Source organism: Crassostrea angulata, chromosome 3 (assembly GCF_025612915.1).
Source record: "Crassostrea angulata isolate pt1a10 chromosome 3, ASM2561291v2, whole genome shotgun sequence".
Taxonomy (NCBI): domain Eukaryota; kingdom Metazoa; phylum Mollusca; class Bivalvia; order Ostreida; family Ostreidae; genus Magallana; species Magallana angulata.
The window spans coordinates 43,558,289-43,573,039 of record NC_069113.1 but is presented as its reverse complement, the minus strand read 5'-3'; the positions used below and the strand labels follow the sequence as shown (position 1 = coordinate 43,573,039).

The following is a 14,751-nucleotide window of genomic DNA, read 5'->3' as shown; positions in this document are numbered from 1 at the left end:
GGACATGTATTTATGATGTGAGTAGATACACATGAAGAAACTATTTTGTACATATGAGATGTAGCAGCATTTGAGCATCTCTTTAGGTGGTATGGGATGCCTGTTCATATTATTAAGGTGGATACAGTAAAACATGGTTAAAGCGAACACGCTTATAATGAATTGACGCTTACAGAGAAGTGATTTTCATTCCATGTGACTTTATTTCATGTTGTAAACTTGACAGATATACTGAATAACGTTTATAACAAAGTAAAACCGCCAGTCCCTGGCACTTTGTTATAAGTGTGTTTTACTGTAATTAAAGGTGTATTATAATCTAAATACTTTCACCGGTTTAGATTTTTCATATTTTACAATATTTGACCAAAAGATATATTTAAAAAAATTATGGAAAGGTAAAAATCATAAAAGCCCCTGTGGGATCCCACGACTTACAGATTTGTAGTTAACGATCTAACCCAATTGGCTATGTTGGTAGTACTGTAGATTCCTAATTGGATGCAAGTAATTCATATCCGCTTGAAATCACAAGAAACTTATCTTGCAGGTTTTATAATCTCGCTTTTATTTTTTGGACAGATGTAAACTGAATGAAACTGTAAAGAATTTGTTGTTTGTGATATTATATTCTTGCAATTCGGCAGAGAATGGTTTAATCGCAGAATTAAGTACTGGTGTAAAATAAGGAATCTACAGTATCAATTTTGGAAAAGAAAGAATTTAATATAAAATTATACTTGATTTTATTGTTTATTTCCATAGGAAGTATGTCACAATATGGAGATGTCCCATACCACCTTAATATAGTTTCAGTGATACAGAAAAGATAGTCATGCAAGTACATTTGAATGTACATGTATAGAGTTTATGTAGTATGTAAGAAATTAATGGGTTAGCCTTAGTTTTAATACAACTGTAAGAAGTAAAAATATTCTTGAATTTTGTTACTATTTGAGCCTTAAGCAATTATTTTATCTGTGGAATAATGGAAATTGTTAAACACAAGTTGCACCCAAACATCTAAAAACAGGAAAATTATGGTTGCTTCTTTGAAAGAGTTGACAGAAATTCATTTGTGAATGAATGACATGTAGATTCATCACCAACAAATACATATGCTCTGACCATTACTTGAATGTTTGCATTTCTATACGATGAAAAGCTCAGCTGCTTATTTTGATTAGGCGACATCAAACTATTTTCTTATAACCTTACTATATGATGTGAAGAAGTGATTTCAATTAATCTTACAGTCTTCTAATTTGTCTGTATATAATCATTGATAAAAGTCATTCTATTACTTACTGGTGAATGAGGAGGAGGGGGTGGGGTAAAAATACATAACTAATTTTAACATAATGATTGCAAGATCAGGTAGACTAAATAATAATGTGAGGCCTCTTGAGATATGAATCTATGGTAAAATGAAATGGTAAAATGATTTGACATGTATCTTCCTTATTAGGGAATGGAAACATAATGCCCTTTGATTTGATCAAAGACTTAGAATGATGATATTTGTTTGAAGTAAATGTATTTTTGTGTTGTCATACTGTAGATTCCTATAAATGCAAGGATTCTGAACTAATATCAGAGCAAAATTGTGAAAAGTCCCCTCATGGATTTTAAATCTTGCATTTTCTGGCCATTTTAAACCATAAGAAATTGAAAGCTAGTTTTGTGCTTGTGATTTTATTTTTGCGTGATTGATACAAAACCACAGAAATAAGTACTTTTCAAAGTTTTATTGTGACCATTATTTAGAAATTTAGATTCACATATAATGTTGAATAGTGCTCTTATCCAAGGGTCTTGAATTTCATTAGTTTGCTTGATTTAAGGAATAAGGAATCATTCTTTGAGTATTATAAGGTGATAATTTTGGTCTGGGCATGATCAAATCCAATAAAGCCCAAAGGGCTTTATGATAGAATTGATCATTCCCCAATTGAAATTATCACCTCATAGTATTCAAAGAATGGTTCTTTATTACTTATATTAATATAATTTTAAGCCATCGTACAATTAAATTTTGAAATATAAATAAGCAAACCCCGCTGGCACCTCAATTTGGTGTCATTTGAAGTTATGGGTTATATAGTACCAAATCGATATGTAGTGTTATCACAGGCAAAGAGACTTGAAATATACTTGTAGAAGCCCAGTAGCAGAGGTTTTTTTGTCCTCACATCATCCATGTTGTATGGTCAGTTTCAAAGAAACTTTACTTCTTTACTTATAGTCCTTTTTGTGCTGGTTAGCACTTCAGGCCATCACAAGAGACTTCAATACATGTACTGGTCTGTCTTGTGTCCATTTCTAGACTGTTGTTGTCCTTCATTTCTTTCTCAGGTCTCTTTTGGTCTGCCTGTTTTTCTCTTTCTAGTTGGTGTCCACCTCATTGCTACCCTTGGTTTGGAGGTTAGGTGTATGACTATCTCATCCACTGCCATTTTCTCCTACTTTTTATAGTGGGATGGTGTTGGTTCTTTTATACAGCACTTCATTGGTCAGGAAATTGTAAATGGCCAGAAGATATGCAGTACTCTATAAAGACTTCAAGACTGGAAGGTGCCTTTCCAAGATTCAGATATGGTAGAAATAATCTATTAAAATTTATGATACTTTTCTTGAATCTTAGCATAGTTATATATTGGTAAGAGCAATTAAACTTTGTCACTTTTAACCTTTAACTATCAATGCAATTACTATAACTTCACAATTTCGGGTTTTATTTGTAGTTCACTCAAGTAAGATGAAGCAGCTTTTATTCATCTTGATTCAAAGCTACATATTGGTATGTCAAAATTTCTCAAGCCTTATTTTCTGAATCACCTTGAGTTTATTTCTACATCTTTTATTGCACTAGTTTTAAATAAACAGACCAATAATTTCTCATGATTATAACTGTTGTTAATGATAAAAAATGTGGAAAAATCACTCCATCTTTCATCATTTATTTTACTTTAAAGTAAGGTGTAAAGATACAAGTTACATTTCTTTTAAGGTATTCAATGTATAATGAAGGGATATTGAACAATTTTGAATCATTTTGAACTAGCTAAATATGTGTTGCTAGATAACTATGAAAGTGAAATGAACCAAATTCACATGACAGACAACATATTAAGAGCTGGTCATTTTGCATCTTAAGATTTTTTAAAGAGTTATCTCCCCTTGATGAAAAAAAGAAAAATTTAATTTCGTCAAAATATCTGCGGTAAATTATTAATTTTATTTCATATTTTAATAAAGAGACAGTTTATACAGGTAATAACCAAAAGAGTTTTGCAAATTATAAGTTACTTTTCACAATATCTTAATAAAACTTATGTTGCCCATAGACTTCAATGCAAAATTCAAGGTGTAATTAGTTCGATCTTAATCAAAATTTTGAAAATTCCTTTGGTGGAGTATTTTATTTTGATAACACCTTCAAAATGATATCATGATTAAGAATATTGGACCATTCATTTATTAGGTACAAAATGTGGTCGTTATACATCGAATACCTTAAGTATAGAAAGGTGGGTCATGTCCTCTGAACACATTCTTGTGGCAAGCCTGATCAACATGAGATGCTTCTCGCCATAAACCACGATATAGTATGAAAATTATAAAGTAGAAAATTGATATGTCATATTTATTACTTTTTTCTTATTACAAAATAGCCAATATATTTTTTTCAGATTCTAGAGGTAGATGTTATTGATTCCTGGCCAAGAATTCCAACATTTAATTACCTGATGTCTAGGAATATTATCTATAAAGGTAACAGATTTTGTGTCAATTCAGAAACTGCAACTTCATGATGATAAACATGTTGGTATAGGATTGAATGTTAATATGGAGCATAATTGTCAATTTCTTATTTTGACTTTAAGTAACCTTATCATCGATTCTCTTAAACCTCTATGCACCTAAATGGTAAAGTGTTTGTCATATTTATATCCATTTTCTGTCTGTCTTATTTATCACTCTTTGCATTTAGCTCATTTTGGAATAAACTTTTCCAGATATTTTAATCTATTAAACTTTATTCAAAGATATTGATGGATAATGAGCATTGAAATACTTAGCTTATTTTTAAATCCATTTTTAAAACTTAGTTTAAATATTTTAACTTCACAAAGATACACAATGTCATGAAGAAGAGCATTCAACTGTCACTGTTGAACTGAACTTCATTTATTTTACAACGATTGATAAGCAAGTTCTACAACTTATATTAATATCTCTCGTTGGCACGGATGTTAGCGCGAAAGGGTCATTGGTGTGGGAAGAAGCCGGAGTACCCAGAGAGAACCCACGTGTCCAAGCAGGCAACAGCCATACCCTATGATATCACATACAGCCACTGTTGATCGCGGGGATCGAACTCGGACAAGCGAGTGTATTGTCCACAATGCTACTTGGACACCTGTCACTGTTGTTAGCTTTTCCAATAGATAAACAGTTCAAGAAATTGTTTATGAGGCTTTGTTTATTGAAACAAGTTGATTTGAAAAAATATTTTTAAAAAAACCCCAAACAATTCCTTCTTTCATCTTATTTTACTATTCACTCAGAGTCAGACTGATGCCAAGATGCATGGTTCATCGCTTTTCGATATGCAAAACAAAGTGTACCGTATTGCAAGGCATTCTTTTCCCATGGATTTAAGAGCAATTTTGCCTTAATCTCATGTAAGCAATAAAGCCTATGGGCCTAATTCTATTTAGAATTTGAGCATTCAACACCAACATTACGAAGAATTATTGCAAAGTACATTTATAATAGCGGTAATCATATACCAGGGGCCATCATTTGAATGAAAAAAAAAGTGAACAATTCTCAAATTTCTGGGAGATTTAATATCAAAACACATTGTGAGCTTTTTGGAGTCCTGTTATCTAGACAACAATTCTGTTTAAGAGTCAAATCTCTATAGATAATGGAATGACAGCTTTTCGCCTTTGTTTTATCACGGAGGGTGAATCTGAAGGGGATTAATGAGAGTTTTCTTAACAGCTTATTATACAGTCTGTCTGGGAGTGCAAGCCTGCAGATAAAGTGAGAAACAAGGAGGCTGTATGTTAAAAAGTGAGGGAATTTTTAGAGAAAAAGCTGATTCACCAGAGAAAAATGTAACATTTTTCTAAAGCACGATATAAATATATATGTTCCTTCCGACAGTGTTATATCAGCTTTAGTAAACAGTTAATAAAAATTTGAGGCATGATTTGATTTTACAGCATTTGATAAAATTTTGATAAACATATTAGCTTGCTTTGAAAAACTAAAGGTACAATATTTATTCCTTAAATACTGTCCTTTAAAGAGTATAAAATGCATATTTTAGAAATTGACAATTTATTTACTGGCAGGGGGAGTTGATATGGAAATTCTTTACAAACATTAAGATGTTAGTGTATATACTCTTTCTTTCTCTCTCTCTCTCTCTCCCATTACTGCTTTTAACTTAAGAAAAGGTACAAGAGGAAGAGAATACAGGATGTGTCCTCTGTCTAACCATGTAAAAATCATGAGAAGTGGACATATAACAGGATGTTAAATTTATATTTATAATATATACTTAAAAATCTAAGATTGAGATAAATGTTCTTCTCTATATTTATAGTGGGTGTTGATGGGATTTCAGCAAAATTTGCTGAAGTGGGTTTTCTGTTACTTTATAGGGGATATTTCTGTTGGGTATTAGGAAAAAAGGGGGGGGGGGAGGTGGTGACAGTTGTTGGGTTGTTTCAGGAACATTTACTAATGGGGTTAAGTTGTGAAGAGGTTGCTAAGGAGGCTTAATTCAGTACAAGTAGCAAATCACTATAACTTTTGATGTACTGAAAACCTGGAATTTTTACAGTAAGATTTCAGTTGATTCATTAGGATTTGCTGAAGTAGGCAAATATCAGTTACTGTAGTATTTGATGAAGATAATTTTAGCCAGATTTGCTGTAAATGGTTGATTTTGGCTACTTTAAAAGGAGGAATTTGTTAAGAAGGATTTGAATGTTACTAGGAAATTTGTCAAGTTTAATCTACAGCAGGGTTAATCAATAGGATTTTCTGAAGAGTCTAATTGGTAGTTCTGCTGTATTTGTAGAATCTCGGTTTCAGTAGGGGTAATGTAGAACATTGCTGATGTTGGCAATATATCTGGAAGATTTTGATATAGTAGGATTTATTGATCTGGTAATTTCAATAGATATTGTTATGGGATGATATTACAATAGGATATATAAAGGGCACTGCTAATTTGTATGCAGGAAGAAAAGAGTTTGGCTATATACATATGACAGGATTTGCTTATTCAAGTTGTTTTAACTACAAGTTTATAATATCAATACCAATGACAATACACTGTCGAAAATGTATGTGTTGAAATGACTGTTGGATATGATGGATCAGATTTCCTTTGTCTGCATTGTAGTTGGATCGGCAAATTGATAATGTGTAACTTTTCCTTAAAAGTAGATCAGATTTACATGTAATAATGCCTCTTATCATAGTATCATATTTGTTTTAATGGACAGGAAAATATATGATGTAGAGTACATATTAAATAAAGATAAAATTTCATTAACAGGATATGTCACATTAATGTTTATTTCAACTGAGAAAGAGAGAGAGGAGAGAGAGAATTTAATTTAAATGAACGCTGAAAACACATAAGATAAACATGTTCTATCAAATGAGAATGCTTAGAATTCAGTGAAATATTTGATTAAAATTGAGAACTAGAAATCTTCAATATAGATCGAAATAAATCAATTTGAAGCATTAAACTGCCAATAATTTTTGGCATCTGTTAATTAGTGTTCAACCATTGGTGAATCAGCACATTCAATGGCAGGTGATAAAAGGATATCTATTTCAGAGGTCAATCGATGAAGGAGACAAGAAAAAAACTGGTCTAACAGCCATTGTAATTAAAGTATCAGTTTACCAATCTTGATTAGTCTCCTAACCACAGCTCAACAGGAAAGAGGAAAGTCTGGCTGTGGGCAAACAATCTGGAGACTCAGACCAAGCAAAATATTGGAATTCATCAGGAGCATCTGTTATAATCAGTCTAGCTGCGATGTGTTTGTGCTTTGACAAACAATACATGTAACTGGTTGTTGTTTAGGTATATAAAGAAAGGTGTGTGAACCTGTAGATGACTAATGCTATTTATTGAACGGTAGAGACTGACTGAGTGGTGGAGATTTTGTCATAGGGTGTGCCTATCCGCTCGCTGCTACATGTAAACCAGTGTAGGAGAAAACTACACTGAGACTGTAGAGCTCTGTCTTTGCCCTGTGGATGAGTACGATTAATTTCTATTATTAAATTCACATCCTCACTCCATTGCTGAGCTCCTTGTGTACACGCTTCCTTCCTGTTTAACGACCAGAGCAACAGGATTGTTGTTAAATGTTGTAAACAGCCAGGATTTTATGTCTTTTGACAGTATTTCTGATAGTCCCTAGGGTAAGTTGCATGTATGTATATTTATAAGTTACTCTGTTGATTTTATCAAATACCTTTCAACAAATGATTTGTATCCATTTCTGAACACTTGAACTTTCATTAATTGTACATGTATAATGTTTTCAGCCTTAAAAACTGAACTGACTTCAATTTTCTTTCTGTGAGAAAATTCCGCAGTTTTTCTATCTACTTTATGAAAAATGAAATATATGTTATAGTTTTGTTGTGAAAATGTGTTTTTGAACTTGTTCAAGTTTTTGTAAAACCAATTTCACTGCTGCACATTGTATATATATAGATGTATACATTGTATGCATTGTATATACAATAATGTAAAGTGATTTCAATGCATCATCTGTAACATATGTGCATTGATCATTGTGGAGCTCTATGGCTTATTATAGCGGCCCTTAGGTGAACCCTGCACTATGTTAGCAATATTCAATTAACGGCCTTCGCCCAGCCACACCCTGCTACAGAGCAGTTACTACAGCCTCTTTGTGGGTGTAAAGCAACCTTTGAACTCATTTATTATTCTTTGACTGATAGGCTGCACAGCTTTAATTTTATGAATGCAAATTATGTCAAAATGTGGTTACATATTCATGTATCATCAATAACATCCTCATTCAAGTGTCTGCATATCCTTGTCTGATTTTTGCAAGCTGGTGCATCACTGAAATAATCTTGTCATCAGTTACATGAGCATTAATTTGCACACAACCAAAGTCTGATAACCCTAAGCTGTTGTCATGTAGGTCAACTACTGAGCCAGACATTTTGGGAGAGGTCTATTGATTTTTGTTCTGTTCTCTGATGGTCAATAACGTCTAGGGAAAACACTGACATTCCAGGACTTGTGACAACTTAAGCTGCTGCTCTCTCCCGAGTACCGACTAGGGACAATGATATCACTGATAGAAAAAAAAATATCAGGTCATTTGTTTTGAAGAAATTGGTTGGGTTTTGTGCACATATTGCAGGTTTTTTTTTAATATGCACAATTGTAGCTGACTTAGCATTCCAATCAATGGACAAAATTAATATGGTTTTTATGATATCTTATTTGTGAAGACAAATAGGATCATTTACTTCATTTACATTTTGATATCAGGATTCAGGATGACGCTTCATACTTTACAAAGAGAATGTGTTTGGTGTATTTTTGGATTGTTTGCTTTACCACAATAGATAGCTTTATGAAGTTCAAAGGAATTTTTTAATCTAAGCTTCCTTATATGATTTAATTTTCTCATTTCCTGACTGACTCTTCACTAAATATGATTGCATCTACAGCACTCTTGTCCTGTATATGAGGACGAGAGAGCATTTTGACTCGTTAGACACTTTAGTTGTCTCCCAACCCCTCACCCTCTTTCGAAAAGCTTCTGATGCCATTGATTCTATTTTCATATTGGAAAAAAAAGGTAAAGGTTCTGTGTATGAAGAAAGGAATATTTATATAACCCGAACCTCATGTGTACATACATCCATGTAATCCACCATGGGACACCACTATTTAATTGTTTGGTAAACTGACTAACATTCAAAAATATACAAACTTACTTTTTGCAAAGTAGCTGATACTCTTAATTTTTGTTTCATTAATTTAACGACTGTGAATATGTTTGTGAAGATATCCCATCAGATCAAAGGTTAAGTGGCAGGACCACTAATTCCTGACAGCCAATATGTGTATACTTGTAATACAATATAGCACTCCCCTATGGTATGTAGATCAGCCAGTGTTGTTGAGTAACAGTGAACTAGGAGTGTCATACTCTGGGGTTCCTTCAGTCTAAGGTAGGCCACAAATTCAGTGCAATATCTATTGGTGCAAGCTAGTGCATTCATGTGTATAGCCACAGAGAAAAAGTACTTAATTTAACTGTTGTGAACATTTTGAGGTCTTGTATACCAATATACCGTGTGTCTAGAGGAGGAAGAAAATGTTATATATGAGGATGGCAGGTTGATAAAAATGATATTCAGAGAGGCCCGTATTAAACAGTGGATCATCATCTTTGTACTACTATTTGCATTTTAAAATCTCTTTTGTGTAAAATACATGAATGCATCAAGGAATTGGACATACATCATCAGTAGAGGATAGAAATTCTGTACCTGTGGTGTAAAAACCTGTACTGTGTATTTTGATATCATTTAATTGGTAAATTTAGGTTAAGAATGATAATTTGATGTATCAGCAAATGCAGTTACTTGCTTTTTGATCTTTATAAGGTCAGTACATCGTATTACACACCTCATTTAGTTTATCAAGCTGTGGAAATTTTTTTCATCTGCTCAGGGGAGTGTGGTTTTTAAGGGTTTTTTGTACTTGTGGTGCCAGTAATAGGTGAAGCTCAGTGGAATCTGGGGAATTTCTCTGAGGCTGCATTGTAACCCAGATCACTGACATTCATTCAGAAAATTATTAATTGTCACTTACATCCACATGGCAAATTTCTTATACCATTTGACACATTTTTGTCCACATTCTTTCAGTGTATAATGGTTGGATGTGTACTAGATGATATATTTGTGACATTACAAGTTAATGTTTCTCTGGGGGTGGTGATGGGTATGACCATGAAAATTTACGAGACCTTGAGTAAAAAGGTGACAGGGGTTTTTGTTGTTGAAATGATGTAGCGTGATATTTTATACTCATTCATGCACCTGTTAATTGCCTTGTCTTCTGTGACCCCAATTAACCCATCTCCTATTATATTTTACAAACAATATTTGCAATGTGTACCTTAAATTGGCCATGTTGAAATGTTTTCAGTTTCAAATTATAATGATCAAATAGTCAACTACACTCTCTGAAATTGTCATTATAAGTGCATTGACCAGGGGATCCTATTCTCATTAAATATTGACAATATGAAGTGAATTTAACTTCAATTTCAAATAGATATTAGTGACAATATGTGAAAAATTATGTATCATTGCAAACCAATAGTGCTGAATGTACACCTATTAGAAGTACAATAATGTGAGAGCTATATTTTCCTACTGATTTAATCAAATTGCCATCAGTATCCTTTTATTGGGAGAATATGAGTTTTTTGCCCTAATCTCTGGAGAGATATAGAGCCATATGTAGTTTCTGGAGTAAAAGTATTGATTCAGTCCTCAAATCCTCAGAGAGAACTGCATAATAAAAATATCCACAAGCACTCAGCTTGAAACATTGGCCTGAATTACTGGGCATTTTTTGTGCTAATGTGTATTTTTATATTTTCTTCATTTTCTGATGCATAGAAATATTTGAGAATTTATCTTTATCTACACCTATTATCACCTGTTGGGTATATAAGAAACTACAAAGAGATATGGTGATAAATGTTTATTTGAGTAGTTTGATAATTTGTGATATTCAAGCTGAACTGAATTTCTGTGATATTGAAATGGGGGATGTAGAAAAATAAAAGGCTGCAAAGGATCTTGCCAAGTTAAATTTTTCATGATAATCGTCCTAGCTTTGACTCAGCAGTAATATTGGGGCAACTTCATATAACAAACCATTTACAACTACATGTTTAATTTAACCCTTGTAATTTTAAGCTTGCTCTTGCTCTGATAAGGAAGATGAAAGGAGTACTTCCTTAACACCTTTTTTTCTCATTGAAATAAAACTGATATAATAGTAAAAAAAATCTTCCTCTTACACCTTCAGCCGAGTCTCTCCAGTGTAGATTAATTATTCTGAGTCCCTTGTGTTATCTCACAGGATCCTCCCCTATTTTGTCGGTATTTGCTTGTGACAGTCAAATCTATGCCTTCTGACTCCAAATCCAACATAATGTATAGATTAATGTGGATGAGCAATTTGTAGAGTGGCCTGCGTGTGATTCAGCCCTCGGGCCACATCATTATTGTATGGATTCTGACATTTGTTGTGGAAGGATGCACTAGTGTAATTGTTTCTGCTTGTTGGGCCAATAACAACTGCTGTTAAGGGATTTTTTGTATTGTGGTTCAATTTGGACTTATGTAAATACTTAGCAGGTAATTGTTTTACACAAACAGATTTTAACCATTATTATATACTTTATAGGTGCAATCAATAATTATAAAGCATGTAGCACTGTTTTATACTTTTTAAGACTATTAATTTGCTGTGATTCAGAAATGTTTACATTAAGGAGATCGGTCGAGCATGCCTTAATAATATAGTCTTTACAACTTTATTGGACAAATATTTTTCCAGTACTAATTTGTAAGCTGCTCTGGTTAAATTGTCATGTTTGTAGTCACAATGGAAAGGATTAAATGCCTTCCTGGATAAATACACGGCAGGAAAATGTGTTACATATGTAAATGTTAAATGGCTGAGTCTGAGTAGCTTTGAGTCATAAGCTTGTGTCTACTCAACTTATTTCAATTAGAACATCATTCCGACCATTAGCTCACTGTCATGACTAATTCTGCATGCTCAATGGTGCTCTGCAACAGCATTTTGAGGACAACTTGACCTTTGACCTTTAGGATAGGGGAAACATCATCACAGCATCAAGTGTGTCACATGACTCATTCGCACAATTATCTTCTATCAATTGACTGTGGTTTATCAGTGTAACTAAAAACTCATTTACTTCTCTTCCTAATTGTTGACTTTCTCACTGGCTAAATTAAACCAGCTCAGCAGCTTGAGCTAAGAAAGGATTGATGAAGAGTGTGATTCATGCTTCATCAGTCAGCAGTATCAATGATCAAGCCAGAGTTGTGTACAAGAATCTAATGATTAGTTAAGATCATAATTATGATATTCAGCAAAAAGTAAACAATAAAAACATGCTGCAAATAACTATTCCCCCCCCCCCCCCCCACCATCTCATGATACATATAGATAATGGCCATGGTTATGGTTTATGGATATACATCTCTCTCTCTCTCTCTCTCTCTCTCTCTCTCTCTCTCTCTCTCTCTCTCTCTCTCTCTTGTGACTTTTGGATGTACAAATTTTTATCTATTTTCTTCCTGTTAAAATAAAGTACTCCAAATGTGGCACTCATAAAGGTTGAAGTTAAGTTTTAAACATTTTCATAAAAAAAGTAGGTCGAAAAGGTTTTCTGAAATGTATTTTGACTGCCACATGAATTAACAAGGAAAGAATAGGGAACAATTATCAGTAGCTGTTTTAAAAATTGTTTATTTAATAATTGTTTTAAGGTAAAAAATTTCCTACTTTTAACAAATGCATTGATTAAACGTGAGTGAGTTGAAGCTATTGCAATAAGTTGGTTGAATTTTCTGTAAAAATTCAACTTTTTTACTGTAAAAAATTTCCTGTTTTGTACATTACAATTATATATATATAAGAACAGAAAGCAGTAGTTGGTTTTTTCTCCTTGACCAGCGGGGAGTAATTTGTGACTGATAATTGATAAACAGGGTATCAGACAAGTTGTTTAATGCTATCTGCAAGGAGTAACTCATGTCCCTACACCTTACTAGCTGATGGATGTCAGTTTGAACAGTATCTCTGTGTGCTAGTCTATATTTATTCTGGCCAGGTGTAAACAAACCAGGAACTTACTCTTGTGAATACCAGCAGGTAATTTTTATTGTTCTCATTGAAGGCTAGGTCTGTAATATGTAAAGAGTATGCACATTTTGATTTTGCATGTGAATTTGATGAAAAATCTTTTTGCTAAAAATTTACCTCCCCCGTAATAAGGAGCTCAAGGTTTAATCTCCTCGAAGATAAAGAGGAAAAGAGGCATGCACTTTATTATGCACTTTAAAGTTTGATATCAGTTGGTGCAGTACTGGGGTAGATTGCATGAGGATAGTCCTCATGTATACAGGTATATAGTAAATAAAATTGACTGAGTGATTCAGCCTAATTCAACATGTACTTTCCCTCCGATGTATGATGTTTGTTTACTTTGAAAAAAAAAATCTGTAGAATTTTTTTTCCTCATTTTGAGAATTGTCTGTGTTCAACAACGCTTTTAGTTGTACCGGTACATGTATTTAACCTAACAAGCTAGTGCATCCTTTCCCTGTCTTTATTATATAACATCCATGTATTTGGGGACATCTGTTCAAAAAGGGTTGCATTTCTTCAACAAATTGATACTGCCATATAAAAAGATAGAACAATTTGTAAGAGTGTTTTTTTGGATGAAGTTTTAGCATTTATCATTAGCACATGTAGCTTGTATCTTATTGTTTTGCTAGGTTTGAGTCAGAATTGGCCAGAGAACAGAGGTTCTTAGCAATGTGATTCGTATTAATGACACATGCATGATAGTTGTAGATTGATAACAGTTTCCTCTGCAGATTAAACAAACATAAATGTTAAATACAGTTCATGACTCAGAAATATTACCAACCTAATTGTTTCAGTGTGCCAGTTAAATTTTTTATTTTCAATTTGAGACCAAACTTTATTTCTGCTAGCTGCTGACATTTGTGTCTCAAGGAACCCAAGTATATCATGCAGGGAGATAGTAGTACTGTATTTATTAAATTCCAAAGTTTATATTGTTACTGCAATTAATTCAACACAGCATCTTCGCTTTTATTTTAACCCGAGAATCACACAAGGAGTAGAAATTGTATGGAATCAAACAGCCGATATTTCACTGTCTGCCTCATGCCATCTCTTTGGCTATCAGTCTTGTCATCAGCTAGTTCCTACTGGATGAGGGAGAGATAGGGCCCATATTGTGTCAGCTAGTTCCCCTGACATGCCCCCAGTGTAAGTGAACCCCTTGCTGGCAGTCAACATGTGTATGGCAGACAGATGTTTGAGTCCCAGGCTCTCCTGAGGAATGGGATGCTGTCAGTCTCTGCTCATTTTACTTGTAACAAAGGACTCTATAGGCTGTACAACACTAATTATTTCAAGAGCCTTCCAATACCCTTCCAATACGTAAAACACGTGTAAAACTGTGATTTTTTGCAATTTTTCTCTGAATTTGGGGACACTTTAGGGGTCAGAAACAAGAACAGATTTGTCTGCTATTATTGACCTAATTTTTAATGCTCATTCTCCATATGGTACATATTCTCTCTTACACTTTAATTTTGAAAATAAAAGTTATGCAATCATCATAGTCAAATAAGTTTAAATTGATTAAAGGAAGTAAATTTTATTTTTATTTAAAATATTTGTCAAATAAGATACATGTACATGTGTATATAGGTCAATTATTTGTTTGCATTTAAGAGTTGCAAAGTTTCATGAGAGAAGATTAGTAAACCTTCAAGGCTCTCTGTTCTTCTAGCCTGAGTAAGTTTGACTGCACAACTTATTATCAT

The 14,751-nt window shown here is 33.3% G+C and overlaps 1 protein-coding gene and 2 long non-coding RNA genes across 7 annotated transcripts in view; 2 read left to right on the top strand and 1 right to left on the bottom strand.

Moving 5' to 3' along the window:
* LOC128175286 (uncharacterized) overlaps positions 1-11,276 on the bottom strand; it is a 27,712-nt gene extending 16,436 nt beyond the window's left edge. Inside the window, exon 1 of the long non-coding RNA XR_008242660.1 lies at positions 11,148-11,276. This is a non-coding gene — a long non-coding RNA (uncharacterized LOC128175286). The remainder of the gene's footprint in view (positions 1-11,147) is intronic.
* On the top strand, positions 1,769-3,776 carry LOC128175287 (uncharacterized). The gene is made up of 3 exons (XR_008242661.1): positions 1,769-2,800; positions 3,527-3,608; positions 3,693-3,776. It is a non-coding gene; the product is annotated as an uncharacterized LOC128175287 (long non-coding RNA).
* Positions 7,316-14,751, top strand: part of LOC128175284 (neurofilament heavy polypeptide-like) — a 20,094-nt gene continuing 12,658 nt past the window's right edge. For 2 of the 5 annotated variants that reach the window (XM_052840801.1, XM_052840796.1), the window contains exon 1: positions 7,316-7,473. The gene's annotated coding sequence lies outside the window, so the exon portion shown is untranslated. Of the gene's footprint in view, positions 7,474-9,143; positions 9,277-11,251; positions 11,488-12,850; positions 13,037-14,751 lie in introns of those variants that run through there. The other 3 variants (XM_052840798.1, XM_052840797.1, XM_052840800.1) reach the window with 3 other exon arrangements.